The sequence below is a fragment of the Mytilus edulis genome, chromosome 3, assembly GCF_963676685.1.
Source record: "Mytilus edulis chromosome 3, xbMytEdul2.2, whole genome shotgun sequence".
In the NCBI taxonomy this organism is placed as follows: domain Eukaryota; kingdom Metazoa; phylum Mollusca; class Bivalvia; order Mytilida; family Mytilidae; genus Mytilus; species Mytilus edulis.
This window is the reverse complement of record NC_092346.1, coordinates 55,293,626-55,315,403: the sequence shown is the minus strand read 5'-3', so window position 1 is coordinate 55,315,403 and position 21,778 is coordinate 55,293,626.

Here is a 21,778-nt window from a genome sequence, read left to right as displayed (position 1 = left end):
TGCATGTCTCTACATAGTATGCAACACGTAACAGTTTATAAGTAGGTGTTCTCTTAAATGCATTTAATACGGTGCATTTATTATTATGGATATATTTCAGACTTCATTTATGAAAGGAAATCTATAGAGCAGAATTTTTTTTTTTATCAATTTAAAATGTAGATTCAAATATTTTTCACTTCACACAATAAACTTAAACTTCTTCAAAACTTATATATGATGTATAATTCGGCGTCCGCAAAAAGGAAACCAAGGAAAGTGTTCATCTCTTCTTTGCAATACGTATTTCATTGAATCTCGATATTTATCATGTTTATAATTTTTCTAACAATGACGTTCTACCTCCATAAGCCTGCAAATGTCATGGCGGGTCACATATATGGTTTAGGAATAATTCTATAATGCCATACTCTATGCCTATTTTAACACAGATAGGCAAAACATTTGCAAACCTTTTAAATCGAGTGAACTAATCACTTGCGGTATTTAAATAGTTTATAATATCCCGATGTCAAATGCATACATTGAAAATGGTTTGCTAAAATAGTTATGAATAAAACAACATAATAACGTCAAAACCCTATTATTTTCCTCGATATATATGCAGCATGTTAACCCTATGAGTCGTCTGCTTCATTTATAGATCGATCGCGCGAAAAAGACGAACACATTTTGTTTGCCGAAGGAAGGTCTTTGATAGTTTTAGAATACTGTATTTCATTACCCTTTTTTTTTTTTTTGCTTCTGAGTATTTCATTTTTGTCAATAATCTGTCTTGCAACTAATGAAACTGGTCTTTAACTTTCATTTCAAATTAACATAATGTAAATTCAATTACTTTACTTTCAAAATACTCGTCTTCTTTGGGAACACATTACATGTTCAGGCATATTTAATACCACATAAACATCGCTAGACAATAAGAAACCCTCGTCATGAAATTCATTTCAACTTTCGTCATATCTTAACAATTCGACGTCACTCATTCATTTACAGCGAAAGCTGTTTACTTGAATCAGATTGAAATATCATTGATCATTGAAGATACTTTCTTTAAATGTTTGAAATTCTACATTTAATTGTCATATCAAAGACCAATATCGAATTGTCCTCCTTATGCGTGGTTTTGTTTGTAAATAAGTATATATCGCATTTGTATATTTGTATCACACAATTTATACAAAAGATTTACAACTATAACTCTGAATATATCACAAAATATGGTCAATAAATATTTCAGTTGATCGTTTCGGAATGTTCACGAGAAATTCAAATATCATTCTACTACTTGGCGTCTTTAAAAGGTTTAACCAAATCTCAAAGTTGGTGAATTTGATGAAATGGTGTCAAATTTAGTTCAGCAAGGAGTGAATCATAAAAATTTGCACTAAATATCGAATGTTTTATGTGTGTTTCATATTTAAGAACTCGAGATATTGTACAAGTATCACGTTATCAACGTAAGGTCGGAAATGTAATCCTTCCTATATACTGGTGGATATTGGATCAATATATCTATAATCTAAATATTGCTTGGTCATCCTGACTTTCAAAGTCGTTGTTTACTACTACGAATCTTTGAATTATTTATATGACTGTACATAATTTAAATTACTCAAGTTGTATATATTTAGATTCGACATTTGACGTCATATTTCAGCCAGTTTCGGACAGTTGAATAAATGTATAAAATATTTGTGAAGCGGTTTGTCTTGTTTTATTTATTTATGAAAAAGGTGATTATTTAAAAGATACAATTTAAATGTTGAATACTTCCCATTGTATGACCTATATTGTTTTCAGTCTTATCGGTATAAGACGTCTATACTGGAATCAATCAAACAAAATCAGTTTAACTTATTGATAAAGTATTGGCAGATTGGAAAACACCTTATTTACCTTTGAGTCATTGCCCTCTGATTACTGATTTTCAATATAAAACCGATGCTTCGATTCTTGTTTCGATTCTTGCGTCATTGTTGATGTCCTGTATTATCCTACGAGGCGTACTTTAGAACAAAATATTCAAGCAAATTTTCGATATCCAAGTGCCAAACCTCCAGATTTTTTTAATGACTATTTAACGAAAATTCGAATAATTTTATGTATAAAATTATACTTCAATATCAACGTAAACAATGTTAGTGTGTTTGAGATCAGCAGTTTTGTTAACTTGAACCTATACAGATATGTCGTATCTTGTTCATAAAACCAATGAAGGGAATACGTAAAATGTCTTGTTTAGGTACCCAAAAAAAAACTTCCTTGAAAAAGAACCATACTGATTCCAAAAACAAATACACCAAAGATGATATCACTAGAATACTGGACTTTGGTTTTGTAGGTTTGATATTTCAACAGACAGTTGGTATGCCACTAAGTACTTTTAATGTACATCTACATGCTTACTTGATTTTGTACTCATATAAAGCAGAATTCATACAGAATTATTTAAAAAAAAATTAGTACTTTTACTAAGGCTTGCTTTACATCCTGATCTTAATAAAAATGTCCAAGAAATTGACACAGATGAACGACTTTAGACTAGTAGATGAAAATCGTATGATTTTAACTTTCCTATGGTCTACTTCTCATTTCTCATCAGTAACCTACCCTCTGCTCATGCACTTCACAATTTACAGACTTCAGTTACATAGATGCTCTTCTTTAAAAAACAAAACTGACCGCACGATGATCTATTGTTATTAATTTCTGTGTCTTTTGGTCTCTTGTGAAGAGTTGTCTGTTTGGCAATCATGCTACATCGTCGATTTATAATTATGCGACAAAATGAGTGAGATCGGTACTGCATACATTTTCCGTCAGAATCAAGATTTGGTTCTAATACGACGTGTAGTTATCTCAACTCACCAAAGACTTGTTTTTGGTGCTATACATCGCTGTTGAAGACCATTTTTATACAATTGTTATGTCAAAATACCACATTTTGTTTTGTGCATTATGTATGGAGCGAAAAGTTGATATGGCCAAATTAAATTAAACTAGACAGCCGACAAGATTTTGAAATAGCAGTAATGGAGGTCGCTTTAGTTTCACTCAATCAACATACATTTGCATTATATTTTAACGCAAAGGAGTCTTCCATTGGGTCCTCCCGTCCAGCAGTTAAGCCCTCGCAAACGCAAAGGGTCTGTTCGATTGAAAGGGATGTATGAATACGCAGCCATATTCGGTCGAAATTTGGACGTTAATTCCGCGAATGGTGAGAGCAACTCTCTCTGCGAGATAAAAAAAAAAATTCGTGTAACTCTCTAAGGGGTCTGTATTTGGCCTATTTTGAGGAATATGGTTTGCCTATTCAACATACACTGATTTTCCCTTTAGACGCCAGATAATAAAGTATAAAGAGCTTACCACATATTTGGCTTAGATGATTGATTGGTTTAAATGTGATCATTTTGTTGATAAATTCATTTGTACTTTTAAAATTACTGTTGCCGGTGGGCTACTTATCTGAAATGTACCATCCACTCTGTTTTCCTCATCTTCGCTTGCCAAGGGTTACGATCCACTCCCGAGAGCGGGAGTTGATCGTAACCCTTGGCTAGCGAAGATGTGTTTTCCTTGGTCCATGGCATATTATAAGTGATAATTCTAGGTTTAGAATAACAAATCCATCATGTAATAGTACCTCATTTTGCATTAATTCTGAATCGCTAAGCTAGAAATGGTTTTAATGTTCTATTTCGGTTTACATCGGGATAATTTTACTTCATTATCAAGGTAGATTGTTACATACAATATAGATGAATGTCACAGACAATTTTCATAATATCCAAAAATAGTTTATTGTTTCTAAATACGAACATGGTCTGCAGATTTTATAGAAAATGTGATAATGCAGTTTCCGTATTGATAATCACTTAAATACAATTAGAGCACATTATAGAGTAACAATAATTAATGCATGTACAATGTATCAGTTTCTCTTTAACTCTTTAACTATTATCTTCTGTATGTGGTTTAATATTTCCATCAGGACTATTTTGGGGAGGGTACTTTCGTAAACGTTGTTTCTTGGATATCGGACAATTTGTTTTATATCGGGAACACTTCTCGATTTATAGTTTTCTTGAATATCATCTCAAAATATTCGTTGCGTTTTCACTGTTTTGTGATCATTTAGTTAAAGGAACAGGAACAATCACCTGAATAAATCGAGGAAAAGAAGTACTCTTTGAAGCAGGATATGTTTACCTTGAGCGTATTATATACTTAAAACATTTCTCAGTGACAGTACAAATTGTCGTAAACTAATTCAAAGGTCATATAACATCATATTCATAACACTGTAGCCACGGCCATTGATTGACGACCTAAATTCTCCCATTGACTGGAACAGATTATGTGATAGTTTGTCTGTAACGCCCACTGCTGACGACGTACTTTTTATAGACATATAATTTAATTTTGGAAGTAACGCGTCTTCTGATTGGCTGACGTTATTTTGTTATCAGCCCATAGACATAATTTAGTTATGTGACCGTGACGTCGTCAACGCTTTTTCATGGTTTTCTACGGTTTAAAATGGAATTTAGAGTTAAATTATAAGAAATGACTGTAATATTTTTTCTGTCTATTCGAAATAAAATTTTAAAAAGTTATGTTATTTCTTCATAGACAGAAAAAATATTACAGTCATTCCTTAATTAAACTGTGGGGTCACCAAAGGTTTTTATGTTTTAATACTCCATTTTTATGATATCGCAAGTACCTTCAGAAAAAATAGATTTAACTGGCTTTAACAGTTACAAGGCAGTGTTAATAATTATCTTTTTTCGGACGTCAAAGCGATCTATCAATTGCGGTTGTCGAATTATATCATTTTTTTCACTTTTATTTGGTCTCAATTTTTTTTTTTTGAATGAATGCATGATCAACTTTCAAAAAGTGTGCAAATACAAAACATATAGACAAAATATACTTCTGTCAGGACCTCCTTTTTTAGACGGTAAAAAAACTATTTGGATCAGGCCTTTTGAAATTTTCATTTACGTTATTGTATAGGTCTTTTATTTCATTTAAGTGAGTTGACCAGAGTAGTATTGCGGGCCATTTGCCAGTTTCCATGCGGTAAACGTGTTTTTTCACTCGCTCTGTTATCATCCACTTAATTTTGGTGTTTGTCATGTCAAAACCTTTTAAAGCTTTCATGTTATACAGTGTGAATTTTTTTTGTGAAGGTCATACGGTGATCTATAGTTGCGAAAGTCTGTTGGTCCCTGGAAAGAATTTATCTGATTGTCTATCACACCACATATTCTTATATATATATATGCAGCTATATATAACTATAATAAAAATGAGAATTGAATTGTCAAGACAACAACCAGATTAAAAAGCAGAAAACAGCCAAGGCAATTTGTAGATCTTTCTAGGGAAATAGCATATAAGCTATACTCAAGTTATATTGTCGTCAAATTTTGCAACCGGCGTCTATGTTTCTATAATGCACCGTTCATCTATTTTTGGGCCTCGACTTTTCAATTGGACAGACAATTTTGTTTTCGATAATTTTAAAAATATGCATTTTTTTCGAAATCATACAGGCCGCTTTTTTTGCGCCTGTCCTAAGTCAGGAGCCTCTGGCCTTTGCTAATCATATAAGTTTATTAATTTTAGTTCATTTACTTGTTTAGGAGTTAAGTGAATGACGTTCATTTTCACTGAACTAGTACACATTTTTTTGTAGTTTTTCGCTATCGCTCGGGAAAAACAATCACGAATATAATGCCAACCCATGTTAAAACTACAATATAGTATAGCTTGCATCAATTATTTCTTAAACCTACTAACCTTTTGTGTCCGTCTTTGATTGAGTTGACATTAAACAATACAAGATTATAAACGACACAGTACAACTTCCAACAAGAATACAACAAGACAATTGATTTTAAAAATGCGGCCAAAAGTTAAAATTGGCTTGCAGCGAACAAATCAACAGTTTGTTTTTCATTTGAATTGTTAGAATTACAAATACGTCAATTATTACTTATCTGCAATGTATTTATTAAGTCGTTTGTGGTTTTGTGGAATACATTTCTAAATATAGTTGCATTTAAGGTCAAGCTAGACATCATATCCCACCTTGTCATTTATATATTAAAACTGGCATTTGCTACTTCCCCCACCATTCATGCAGCTTTTTATAATAAGAACCAAAATAAACGGTTCTGTTAGATTTATTTCACTGACATTAATTCCTGCTATGTATAGCTATCACTTGTTATATGTCCTGATAGGTACAATGAAGATATCACTGATATATGTCCTGCTAGGATGGTTTTACTGGCATGCATCCTGCTATATAAATATTATTGACATGTGTCCTGCTGGGTTGATATCTCTGCCATGTGTACTGGTATGACGATATCACTGATATGCGTCTTTTGATTTCGGATATATCTCCTGCTATGTAGATATCACTGACATGTATCGTGGTAGGTTGATATCACTTATATGTGTCCTAGTTGTTATCACTGACATGTTACCTGGTAGGTTGATATAAATAATGTTTCTTTGTATGTGACATTGATTTGTGTCCCGCTTGGTTGATATCACTGACATGTTTTGCGAGGTTGATTTCACTGACATGTTGGCTTTTAATTTTACAATTAAGAACTACCACACTAAAAATTGATCTCGGCATGCCGGTAAAAGCAGGGTATAAATACAAAGGAGATATGGAATAACTTAAATGACTGCATCCGTACGTAGAAAACTATCTGGAGGTCAGCATACATTCTTTGACGATTGGAATTTGTCCATCCATAGCGTTAAGTCTAAAATCAGCAGGTGCTATATACCAGATGTGAATACATTTTATGCAAACTTCCAAAAGTCTGTAACCAACATAAAATTCTTTCCTTGAATCACAAACTAGGACAAAACGGCCCAGACAACCAATGAGGAGGTTCCAGACTAGGATTATAAAGCACATTTACTACACATGGCAATACTTATAATGTATCTTAAAACGTAAATTCTCCTTGGTTATTATTTCAATCCTATTAACATGAGAACCTTGATATGCATTGATAATATGCTTTTGTGTGCAAAAAGTCGTCTTTCAATTGCATAAACTGACAGTTGTCGATACAGTATGCTGTTCAAATTGAACATAGTATAGTTTGGTGCATTTGCATATAGACATTCAAGTAAATAGATAGTATACAGTGTGTGCACTTGACACCAATCTTTATACATGTATTGATTAAAATTTTACCTGTTTTCCGAAAACTGTTTATCTGTGTATTTATTTTTATTATTCCTACGTATACAGTTTTACAACTTTTTTGGAATTTTGGATCCTCAATGCTCTTCAACTTTGCTTTATTAATATTTTCTTATGAGCGTTACTGATGAGTCTTATGTAGACGAAACGCGCGTCTGACGTACAAAATTATAATCCTGGTACCTTTGATAACTATTTACATCTTTAGATTGTCCTTTAAATAAAGGCAACAGTAGTATACCGCTGTTCAAAACTCGTAAATCTATGGGCAAAACACAAAATCGGCTTAACAAGCTAAAACTGAGGGAAACGCATTAAATATAAGAGGAGAACAACGACACAACATTAAAATGTAACACACACAGAAACGGACTAAGCATAAGACAAAATCAGATGGGAATAACAAAATAACATCAAAACCAAATACATAAATTTGGGATAGAACGTACCGTGACACGTCTTATAGTAATGTGAATTCACACTCAAATATAAGAGAAAACAAACGACACAACGGAAACACAACGTTAAAATGTTAAACACACAGAAACGAACTATGATATAACAATGGCCATTTTCCTGACTTGGTACAGGACATTTTTAAGGAAAAAAATGGTGGGTTGAACCTGGTTTTGTGGCATGCCAAACCTCGCACTTTAATGGCAATGTTAAATATAACATTAAAATGACAACATAATATTACAGGACTTAAACTTGCATATAAAGTGCATATTACTTTCCGTAAAATCCTGTTAACAACTTTTTCCTAAAAAAAAACACTTAGCATAGTTCATTCCCTTTTACACTATGTTTGCGTTATCTTTTTTATCTCTGGGAAGTTTCGTCGTTTGTTTTACCAAAAATCCACAAAAATACGATGCATGGTGCACAAGACATCCTGTTTTATTGGAATTATCTCTTTGCACACTGAATGAAAGAGAGATGTGAAATATCAAACAATGAAAAAGCAATAAAACAAAAGTATATACATGCATTCTCAAACTACCAGAAAATGAGATGTCAACAACGCGGTTTGCAACAATTTACAAGTGTGTACAAAATGTTGAGTTTTTTTTTCCAATTTATGACAATACTTAACACAGACTTTCAAAGATTATTAACTATCAAAGACAACTTTTTTACAGCGTCATTAATTACGATTTCGAAAGTAAAAGTTGAACCAAATAAAGTATGTCGTGTTAGTTGGTTTTTTGGGTTTTTTTTTTTTTTTTTTTTTTGTTTTGTTTGGGTTTTTTTTTAGGGGGGGTCAAAAATTGACAAGACCAAAATGCTGACTATCGTGTCACTAGTTATCTATTAAAAGTAGACAGTTTAGGTCAGTTTTTGTCAAAATAAGCCTCAAGACTTCGGCGATATAAAATGATTATTGAATTTCAAGACAATAATTTGACCACATAAATAAACATATGCAATCTACGATGTTAGAAATTGTTGCATATCAGTGGTGGATACAGAAATATTCACAGCTTCCCCTATATCCGCCTCTTCAAATAAGCTCAGCAATTTTTATTTTTGAAAAGAAGTCAGCTAAAAAGTGAAACTTTAATTCCTATCGAAAACACTAGCCGAAGTCGTAAAAACGATCAAAATTTTAGAATTTGAGGCATAAAAAAAATACCAACATGCATTTGACCCCCATATAACTATACAGAGAAAAATAAGATAGCCCATGCATTTTATATATCATTGATTAAAAATTATTTACCGCACAGCTTATTTTATCTGTAACCTATATATAATTATAAAGAATCATTTCTTTGACGAATTAATCAATGATATATAAAATGCATGGGCTATCTTATTTTTACGACTTCGGCTAGTGTTTTTCAGTAAATGTAAAGTAAAGCAAAAAGTAAGTATTATCATATCAAAAAAGCTCTCAATGTCCTAAATATTTTGTGAATCTTTTTATGGTTTTGTTGATGTTAAATCATGTTCCTTTCGTTCATGGTGAATGTTTATTTATTAGTAAAGAAACAATGTTTTATCGGATAGTAACCCGTAACAAATTATAAATCTAATATTTTTGATTCAAGAAACAACTTTGAAAGACTTTAATGGGTAACCCAGAGATAATTTGCTTACTTAAGTTGCTCGAAGGTTTATTAAATAGACATGTTAAAGATTTATTGAGTTGTTCTATTGCTGACAATGTCTCTTTAAAATTGACGAGTTCATTCTACTCTGAAGTATTACTGTGCATATGTATTTTGTCAATTCATTTTTTTTTTTTTTATCTTCTTTCCTTATTTTCTTATAAACCATTTTGATATTTGTTGTTATTGTCATTCCCCCTTTGGCGTTGTCCATATCAACACACAAATCAATAATGAATAATGGTCTCGTGGTAGCATTCTTGCTTTGGGTGAGAGGGTCGTAGATTGGTTGAACGACCGGAAGAAGTCAGATAATTTAAAATTGGTATTTGCTGCTTCGCCCACAAAAATGTGGCATTTTTTAAAATAAGAAACTGTCGGCTCTAAATCTATAAAAACCATCATTTTATGAGTTAAAGACTCAGCGTGACTTGTACAAAAAGTGTGTTTCATGAAATTCTTACCATTTCCAATAAACGTAACCCTAACTCTAACCCTATGATGATCTCTTTTGCAAATTAAACCGGTGTTTGAAGAGACTAAAAGACACCGACATATCAAAACGCACGACAATTCAAACAAACTTACGGACGTATGTACAGAACAAACGAAAAACAAACTGTATATACAAAAAAAGAAAACTACTGAATAAGGGGCTCCTGACAAGCACATGGTGGTGTAAAAAACTGTTTTCTTAAAGAAACTAAATCTTATGATGTCATACCTCTTATAGTTTAATATATGGTATAGGGTTTGCTCATTGTTGGAGACCGTAAAGTGACCTGTCATTGCCGCTACATTTTTTTTAGTCTTCATGGAAAGTTGCTTGAAAATTTTTCTGAACCTGGTAATTAAAACAAAAAGATGGATTAAACTTGAGAATAACTGTCTAATGCCTGACTACGTACAGATACTTTGAAATTAAAAAAATAATTTGATTAAATCAAAATACGTGAGTTCAAGCTTTTCATGGTTGTCTCATGTATTCGTGGTAGCAACCTGACACAGTTAAAGAAACAGAACTATTATATAAGCTGCTTTCCCCACTGTTATACACGTACTCTTTCTCGGTTAATAATTTGATACCTTTGTTTTGCTTTGAATAAAATTGTATAAAACATAATAAGATAGGCAAACCATTATTATTTATTAACAGCCGATGGTTGGCTTTCATTGCGTCAGATACAATAGGTGCATGATGTGTTCCCGATTGCAATTCAGTACAATTGTTTTGCTATCGTGTACAACAGCTTTGTCTGCCGATAGTTAGTAATCTGTATGTTAATCACACATTGCCAAATAAGACTCGCACTACACATTTTTTCATAAAATCATGGAAACGATATAAGGGTTCGACCGTTTGATATTCCCGGGGTGGAGTGGATGGAAGATTTTCCCTTCTGATTGGTCAATTTGCGTATATTTATTTCTATCCAGCGTTTAATGTTGCAGAACATTTATTTTCACCCTGTCTTGCGCAGTCATTTATGTTCACTTTTCATTATTTTCAAAATCCTCCTACAATCCCCCCTCAAAGATAAGAAAAATTGCTTCGTTATTCTAGGTCACGGTTACATTCGGTACACTACCAACCATAAAAATGGAGACAAGATTCTTTTTATATGGTTTTAAAAGGATGCGATATAAAGAAGAGATTTTGCAAATTTACTCTTAAACGATGCCAAAGTATTTCACTTTAACAGCCTATAGAATTTTAGTTTTTGCATGTAAACTTTTCGTCACATATATTTATCTATACTATTTTAACATGTAAAATAATAGGTCCGATTTGTTACCCAGTATGACGTAAAAACGACGAATCAAAGAATTCAACTGTAGTAACTAAAATATAGTAGAAAGATGTAATTTAAGAATTGTCTAATTTCAGATCAAAAGTTCTTTTTCCGTAACAATTTTTAATTCTGAAGGTTTGATGTTCTTGTTCTACGATATTAAGACTGTCATATTTTATCGCAGAACGAGTAATGAAACTAATTTTGTCTTAAAATAACTGTCTCAGCTAATTCGTTAGTATCTAAAGCCACTAACCGACTAAATGTTCAAATATTTTTGCACCAAAGTGTTCAGATTTTGTTAATCGTTCATTTATCGATTTAATTTAACCTAACCTTAAAAGGCTTGATTTTATTATAATTTCAAGGAACAAATTATGGTTTTATTCTACCTGCTCCTTGTTTTATGTCTTAGACTTCTTAATAGATGTTTGGGTCAATGAAAGGTCCATGGTTTTACTGATGTAAACTCTACATCAAGTCACACCTATTTTGGAAATTTAAAGTGTATCTGAGAGAATAGTAAAAATGAAAGTTGAGAGAAAAAACCGGTCAACTAGTTCTAATGCATACATTGAAAATGGTTTGCTTAAATCGTTATGAATAAAGAACAACATATTTACATAAAAAAACACATTATTTTCCTTGATGTACAGCATATAGACCCTTTGATTTTTCGGCGTCATTTATAGATCGAGAGATAAAGACGAACACATTTTGTTCGCTGTAGATAGGTCTTTGATGGTTTTAAATTACTACATTTCTCATTCCTATTAAAAGTTTTTTTTTTTTCTCAGAGTATTGCATTTTTGTCAATATTCTGTCTTGCAACTAATGAAACTGGTCTTTAACATTCACATCAAAATTACATATACGTGCCTACGTGGACAATAACATGTCTATGTATATTTAATACCACATAAACATCGCTCGAAAAAAGGAAACCCTCGTCATGTATTTCATTTCGACTTTCGTCATATCTTAACAATTATGACGTCACTGTTATATAATGCATATCAAAGTACACGAAGCTTTGCTTTCATTAAATGTAGGTAAATTCCATAGATCAATAACAGCAACTGTGTTTGCATTTAAAATTCATTTGATGAATTTGATCTTGATGCTACCATGCTATTTTCAATCTCTTTGAATTAAAACAAAATCACTAATCTATAGTTATTATGGTGTCAATTTAAAAAGAAAAAAAATTTACCATATACAAATATAGCACCGACACATCTATTTATACGTTATGAAGAATGAAGAACACAATACATTTGAAATAATTCCATTATTTTGGTGACATATATTGATATTGACAAACGCATTTGTGGTTATGCATTTAATAATATTTGAATCGTGCACAGTTATTTACTACCCACATATACGGTTTTTTTGGGCGAGGTACCGTTTTTTGTTGTTTTTTTTCACTTTAAAGATTAGCCTCATTATCTTACACAATAAGGAATGTTGAATCCATTCAAATCAATGCTTTGGGTAAAAAGTTCAGTTCATTCGATGGGCGCAAATAAATCATGTTTAAGGTATTTTCGATCATAGTTATAATTTACCTTGAGCATCAAAACATTAAATAGATGTAAGAAGATGTGGTATGAGTGCCAATACGACAACTCTCTCACCCAAGTCACAATTTATTAAATAGTTTGTAAAAGAGGGATGAAAGATACCAGAGGGACAGTCAACTATAAGTGGACAAGAACAATGATGCTAGTCTTTATAAACACGTTCGCTTGACATTGTTACAAACAAAAAACAACTCCGCTCCGCTCTCACCCCATATTAAATTTACTGACCCCATATATACCGTATTAGGTCACTAGCACACTATGTAACTAATAATATGCACGAAACTAACAGGGCTTGTTGGTCAATTTTACATTTACGTAGAAAGTTATTTATTTGAAAAAGATTGAAATGTCATTGGTCATTGAAGATACATTCTTTAAATGTATTAAATTCTACATATGTACGTCATCTTGAAGTCCAATATAGAATTCCCTCCTTATACGTGTAATGATTTGTTTGCCAATAAGTATATATCGCTTATGTATATGTATTTAACATTTTATACAAAAGAATTACAACTATAACTTTGAATACTTCACAAAACTATGGTCAATAAATATTTCAGTCTGATCGTTTCAGAATTTTCACGAGACATTTCAACTTATGGCAATATTAAATTTAAATATCAATCGACTTCTCGGCGTCTCTTAAAAAAAGGTCTCACCTTTGAATTTGAGGAAATGGTGTCAAATTTAGTTCAGCAATGAGTAAATCATAAAATATTGCACTAAATAAAGGCAACAGGGGTATACCGCTGTTCAAAACTCATAAATCCATGGACAAAAAACAAAATCGGGGTAACAAACTAAAACCGAGGGAAACGCATTCCAATGTTGAATGTGTGTTTGATATTTGAGAACTCGAGTCATTGTACACGTACAATGTAGCACGTTATCAACGTAAGGTCGGAAATCTGATCCATATGATACTATATACGGGTGGATATTGGATCAATATATATTTAATCTAAATAATGAATGATCATCCTGACTTTCAAAATTGTTGTTCTCTACTGCGAATCTTTGAATAATTTATATGACTGTACATAATTTAAATTCCTCGGATTGTATATATCTAGATTCGAACCTATTTTTACAGCCTGGCATTAGACGCCATATACTTCAGTCCGTTTCGGTCAGTTCAATAAATATGAAGATATTTGTGTGATTTTCTAAAGATACACGATTTTAATGTTGAATACTTTTCATTTTATAACCTGTATTTTATTCAGTCTTATCGTTATAAGACGTCTATATTGAAATTTAAAAACAAACAAAATCAGTGTAACTTATTGATAAAGGATTGGCAGATTGGAAACCCCCTATCTATTTATGTATTATTAAGACGATTGTTAAAATATGAATTTATTTTATTTCATATAGAATATCTTTAAAAAATATATATATATATATCACCAATTGTACTGAATCAAAACAATTTGATTAAAAAATGTATGTGGTGTGTTATAGCAAGGAGACAGCAACGCAATACACACGTTAAAAACTGAGGTGTCAATATGTACGGAAAGAAATATACTAACATAGAGATTGCAAGACTCGTAGTCACTTTGTGTCACAACCAGAAAAATAAACATATGTACGTACAAACAAACAAACAAACAAAGAAATAAGTGTTTGTCCCCTCACTTAATTTTGAAAGTGTGGAAGGGCAATTGCCCTCTTCCCTGGTGCATATTTCCACCCCAAAAACAATCAAAACACGACATTCTAGGTTTAGAATTACCAATCCATTATGTAATTGTACCAAACCTCATGTTGCATTTAATTCTGAATCGCTAAATTAGTAATGGGTTTAATTTTCTATTTCGGTCGTCATCAGGATAATTTTACGTCATTAACATGCCAGATTTTTACATACTACATAGATAAATGTCGCATGCAATTTTTTTAATGTCCAAATATAGGTTATTGTTTCTAAATACGAACATGCTCTGCAGATATCATAGAAAATGTGATAATACAGTTTCTGTATTGATAATCAATTCGAACACAATTAGAGCACATAATTTATAGATTAACAATAACTAATGCATCTACAATGTATCAGTTTCAATATGTTTTATATCTGCATTGACAAATAGAATTACCACATTATAATAGTATTACTCTTTAACGTATTATTGTATATGGGTATTAGCCTTCAAGACTTTTTGGGGTAGTGGGTACTATATTAAATGCATCTATCTTATCGAGTTAGAGATAAATGATACAACAGTTACATTTGAATCTGCCTCATATCTTGACTTACATCAAGAAATTGACAATTAGGGTAGGTTGAAACCCAAACCCTACCACAAAAGTGACAAGTTAAGCTTCCCAATTGTGAAATTTCCATTTCTATGTAGCAACATTCCAGCAGCGCCTGCATACGAAGTATATTCCTCCCAACTGATAAGATATTTCCGGGCTTGTATTTCCTATCATGATTTCTTTGTTAAAGGGTTGATGCTCACAAGGAAGCTGTTAAACCAAGCTAGAGTTCCAAGTGGTGAAGTTGGAATCATACCTTCGTAAATTTTACGGACGCCATCACGAGTTGGTTGACCGTTATCGAATATCTGTTTCACAAATGATATCAGATATGTTCCTTTTGTCCAGTTTCCTTTTAACCAATGTCACCTACTGAATTATACTATTTACTGATTTGTGATAACATGAGCAGCACGACGGGTGCCACATGAAGAGCAGGATCTGCTTACCCTTCCGCTGGGGTGTTTAGGTTTCTAGGTTGTGTCTTGTGGTCTTATATTTGTCTTTTGTCTTCTTTCTTTTTAGCGATGGCGTTGCCAGTTTATTTTCGATCTGTGAGTTTGAGGGTCCCTCTTGTATCTTTCGCCCCTCTTTTAGCTGATGTTGTTCTTGAATATATTCAGGAACACTTCTCTATCTTTAAATAAATAGTTCTCTTGGATATTATCCTCAAACATTCGTTTCGTTTTTGGATGAATTAGATTATAAGCGGAGGTACATGAATAACCAATGCTCCCACCTCATGATTTAGTCTAGGAATTAGCTGGCACTGAAAAATCAAGAAATACAACGTTTACCTTGCACATATCATATACATTAAACATATTTCAGTAACTATACAGATTTCATAAAGGACTAAAAAGTGAAATATCATTCTTTCTCCTTTGTTCTTGGTGTTACTTAAAATATCTATAATCCAATCATGTATATGCTTCAATTTATTCTTTTTAACAAGGAACTAAATATGATTATTCTATTCAAAGTCGGTTTGTTTGCGATATTCATTTTAATATATGACAATACATACATGTATATATACTGACCGGCTTTAGAAACGCAACACTAGATTATTCTTTTCAATTTTCATTTTTAATTATGCATTTTTTAGTAAACAAACTTATGAATAGAAAGTTCTGTCATTACTTAAATGTTTGGAAAAAAAATGCATTTCGAAAGTTGAATTGATTACGTCATTTTCGATGTTTTCCCCTTACCAATGAACGTGTCACCGTGGAAAGCAATGACTGCCTGTAACAAACGCCAAAATGATTGTCAGAAAGGTCAACCATTTCTGTTCGGCACGTTTTGGTTTCTGTTTTGCACCTTCTGCTTTTGCCGTTGTTCCACCCATTACAATGTGTTTTGTCAATTATGCGGTTTAAACTTTAAGGATCTAAATGTTTTTCTGCAGTCGATTCTTTGCCAGTTCAGTAAATGTTGATCTAGTCTTTGATGGTCTTCAACAAATCCAGTCTACCGGTATCATTGTCGGAAGGACATTAAGACGAGTTTCTGACGTCAAGTTTTTGTGTTGCAGCACGTTCACGTTTTCCTGTTTGCAGAATTCTAATGAGTTGATTCAGCTTTTCATTCCTGAGTTTTGGCAATATGGAGATGCAACATTTTTTAAATGATTAAAGTGTGTCCAAGGATTGAACGAACTGTTTCACAAAGAAAAAAAACCGGAAAAAATCTTTTATTGGCTCGAAATTTCTCTTTCTGAAATTTCGTGCGATCTAAAAAATCTGGTATGTTCAATAATCACAGGTAAGTCAGATGTTTATTTTTCGAAAGGGAAAGACATATGATGAGCATGAATAGTAGTTGTATGAAGATCAAACATTATTTGGTGAAAAAAATCTACAAAATGAGTGTTGCGTTTTTAAAGCCAGTCAGTATATTATACATTTGAAATTACACTTTGAAACTTGGTTAGCATACATGTAATAATAATTATGTCTAAACACCATGGCACACAAAAAAACACGACCAAAAGACAAAGAACAGTATACAACTGTCAGTTGAATAATTATTGAATTTTCTTATCTAGATCTGTAAGAAGTACATTTATATTATTGTAAATTCTTTAAATTTTCAGAATGTCTTAAATGATTTAACATATTCGTCTTTGACGTCATCTTTAAATCCAATTCAGACAGCTTCGGCATGTACCTTTGCTGGTTATCACGTTCTAAGTAAACAGGACTGGCATGCGTCTTACTTCTGGTACTTCATATCATATATCATATCTTAAAGGTATAATACACTATTTACATATATTAATGAGTACTTCCAGAACTATGGCCAGTAAATAATAGCTGTCTCGTTGTTTTGGCAGTGTCCACTTGAACTTCACCTCATTAAGTACATGATGTTTAAATAACCAGTAAATAATTCAGGTGAAATTTTCTCTATTAAAATTAAAAGCAGTTATTTTATCATTCATGTTTTATTAGCATTTTAATCACACAAAAATGTATATATTACTTTGTTGCATATTCCAAGGAGTAAATTTTGGCGCAAAAAGCTAGTAATCTCCGCCACATGCTATTGTTCCAATTCTGGAAACTCTGAAGTGAATGCATTTGGTATATCCTACAGTTTAAATTCAATAGAAAATACGGTGTTGATTTCACATTTTCACGGCCGACACTCGGCTAACCGAGAGATTGGTCTGTTAATCTATATTGAGTATGCGGCTATATCGGCGGTTGGTCTGTTAATCGGGTTGGCTAAAGTCTGTTAATCAGGTGTTATCGAGAAAATCATTGAAAGTTCAGCATGTTTCATTGTATAACTTTCTAAATATATTTTCATCATAAAAAGTATTCATGTCTAACAAAACAATTCAATGTACTGAATTCAGTGGTGTAATTATTATTTTTCTAGCTTCGATGTACGATCTATAAAATGAAAAGGCGGGTTACTCATCAATAAATTTATACACATTTTACACACATAAAATGTACACAAAATGACACATTGGTTAAATTTACTTGCATTCAATATTTTGAACATCGAAAAAAAAAAGGCATTATGTTTGTTAACCATATTGATATCATTGTGTGAAAAATCTACACGATAATCTGTATTTTGGTGACATAAATCAATCTTTATTTAAAACCTGGTCTGTTAATGGGTCGGATGTATAAAACCCGGTCTGTTAATTGGTCTGTTAAGAGTTATGAATGGCAATACAATTATAATTTTATTGCTATATGGGGTGTTATCGGATGAAATGAGTAGGCTCAAGACGAGCGGCTAAAATATACGAAAACAACACATGAGCAATGAAACATAACATATACGGAAACAACACATGAAATTGAAAATTGATAAAAATGGTTTCAAAAAGTGTAATATTAAAGTAATATTAATTTCATCCAAGAATGATCGCATATATCATGTTGATTCTGTTTAATTGTCATGAATGACACAAATTTGTCATCTACATTTGTAAACAGTATATAAATAAGAGATAAACGTCGTAATGTAACTAAAAATCAGTAAGTAAAATATATTGGGATGACAAAATATGAAAAATAAAGAAAGAATAATGAGTAAGATAAATAAAATGTAGAAAAAAATGACATAATAATTTAAAGAATACAGAAATAAACAATACCCCCAATCCGGACCCTCATGGTATACACGAGAATCTGGATAGAAACGCAGAATATAGAATAATATATAAGGACAGTAGAGAGTGATACATTGCTAAAAACGAGAGAAAAATAATACTTGTTTAAGAATACACACATGAAACACCGATGGCTGTTGAAACAGTAACGGATTGCGATGTACTTATATTGGTGACAAATTCTAGAAGTTTACATACGGACAACTATGGTGGCAGGTTAATGCCATTTTGCGTTTTAGCGCTTTAGCGTTTGCGCCTTACATATTCTATATGGCGAAAACGCGAAACCGATTTCTCGTTTTCGACTTCGCGATTTCGCCTTTTCGCGATTTCGTGTTTTCGCCCTATAGAACATGAAAGGCGAAATCGAAAAAACGCGAAATAGACTTCACCGGCCACCATAGACAACTGTAGTTCTCCTCTGCACTTATGTAGAAAAGAACTAAACGGAATAAAATGATTTGAAACTTAAAATAACCAAATGTAGCTGCATTCGCTCCTTTCCGTTTACTTCTTTAGAGTGATTTGTAAACAATATATGATTAAGTAATAGAAGAAAAGAACCAATTGGAGGATGCTGACGAATTATGGTTTAACGTCCAGTGACAAATATTATGTTAATATGTGAGCGAGAACACGTTATATGTACCCTGTGTTGTATTAGAAAGACATTTTCAGTCGGAATTGAGAACGTGCTACTTCGAACAGACACAAAAATTAAGGCTGATTGAAAACGTCAATAAAAAAAATCATGCATATTCCAGAGGCCAATACATATCACGCTATATTGAAGTGACACGCCCTTCAATAAAATGCAAAGAAAGTCAAAATAAAAATGCTCTTTCTAGGATACTGTTGCACCGTATTGTCATTTTTGTTTACTCAGGAACATCTCATTCTTAAATTTTTCAAGGGTAAAATATAAAGGTAGCAAAATTATTGTCGTGGCTAAATAACTCTTAACTGACACAATTTCAATTGTCCAACCCATTAACAGACTTTTTTCCCATAATTTTCACTAAAACATGGTATTATTCACGTTATTTTACAATTATGAAATATTTACTAATGTCGATTTATTTTTTAGAACCACAGTACTATTTTTTGTCCTTTAAATGATATCTAAATTTGTTTGTTTCGCCTTTTATTAAAAAAATTGCTATGCATATAAGCATAAATACTACATACTTGCGTGACGCCTTTTAGTTTTACTGAAAACTGCGCAAACTAAAAAATGTTTTTACAAGTGCAAAATGTTCTATGATAGATATCATTTTGTCAGACACTTTTCTTTTTTTGATTTTGTGCTTATAACATGCCAAAAATCTGTTTATTTAATAGAGTTTAACATTAAATTAAGCTTTTTACTCTTAACAGACGTATAACCAACCCGATTAACAGACCAAACGCCCAAATAGCCGCATACTCAATATAGATTAACCGACCAATCTCTCGGTTAGCCGAGTGTCGGCCGTGATTTTCATAGGCACCTTATTTATTCAGAAATATGTAGACCAACTTTGAAATGCTCCTGCTACATTGTGTGATTATAAAAAAAAAGAGAAGAAAAAAAAACATGGAGTTAGCAATTATGAGCGAAATACGACTTTCAAAACTAAGAAAACCCATATCTTATTGCCGGGCTTTAACAAGCTGTTACATTTAATAGCTGGAAAAATTCAGTTATGAAAAACTAATTTATATCAAAAACCAATTCACGAAAAATACATATGATGGACGTGAACCGAAATCAACCACTGACTTACAGACTCCCGACTTAGGACATACACATTACAGTATGTGACGGGGTTCAATATGATATATGGCGCCGTACCCTCCCCTAACCAAGGACATTAATGCAACAGCATAACTCAAGAAGACGCTTGAGTACAAAACAAAAAACGTAGAACAAATATACTACAACAAACAGCAATCACTCAGTAACATTAAGTCCATTTGTCGTTAATATAATGCTTCATGTATTTGGCTTTCAAAAGATTTTCTCTCGAAGGCGTACCGAGTAATGCTTATTTCGGGAACACGTGTTGTATGCATATATTGGTGTATACATAACTTTTAACTTATAAAGGCTTGAAAATAATGGTCATATAACGTCAAATCATTATTTCTACTGGTGGTATGTAGAAAAGTTTAACATTAAACAATGACAAACACAACTAGAGAGCACAGAGTTCTTAATGAAACTGAATTCTAGAATTTGATCCCTACTTTTTGTAAATTATAGTGAAATCGTTCCTTAAACAATAGAATCATATTCAAAACAGTGTGGCTGTGGCCATTGATTGGCGACCTAAATTATTCCATGGACTGGGACAGATAAGGTGAAAGTATGTCTGTAACGACCGCTGCTCACTACTTACTTATTATAGAATTTAAACCGTGGGGTCATCAAAGGTTCTTAACGCCTTTAATAATAAAATAATTCGAAAAATTAATCAGGAATAACCTTTATATTTTGATTTATAGTATTGATATAAATCAAAACATCGTGTTATTCCTGGTTAGTTTTTCGAATAACTTTATTTAGGTGTTGAGAACCTTTGGTGACCCCACAGTTTAAGTGTCATTAAAAAGTAGTGGTCGTTACAGACAAACGTTCACACAACCTGTCCCAGTCAATGTGATAATTTAGGTCGTCAATCTGAATCAATAGCCACAGCCACACTGTTTTGAATATTATTCTATAGTCGCAAGTTGATTAGCAGCGACCATAGTTGATAGTTTTAGTCTATTTTTTCAAAAATAGTTATTAACCATGCGCATCTTAAAATGGATAAGTATTAATTTGTTATTCTTTGGATAATTATACGTGCAGAGCAGTGGCGGATCCAGAAATGTTTGTAAGTGAGGGCCCAATGACTGGCCTAAGAGGGGGCCCGCTCCAGTCACGCTTCAGTGATTCCCTATATAAGCAACCAAACTTTTTCTCAAAAAGGGGGGCGGGTCCCCTGCCCCCCCCCCCCCCCACCCCCCTAAATCCGCCTCTGCAGAGGAACAAATTATCTTAACTTTAGGAAGCGATTCTATAAACCCAGAGTTATTCCTCTTTGGTTGCATATAATTTTATTATAACATAGGACAATATGATAAAATGTTGA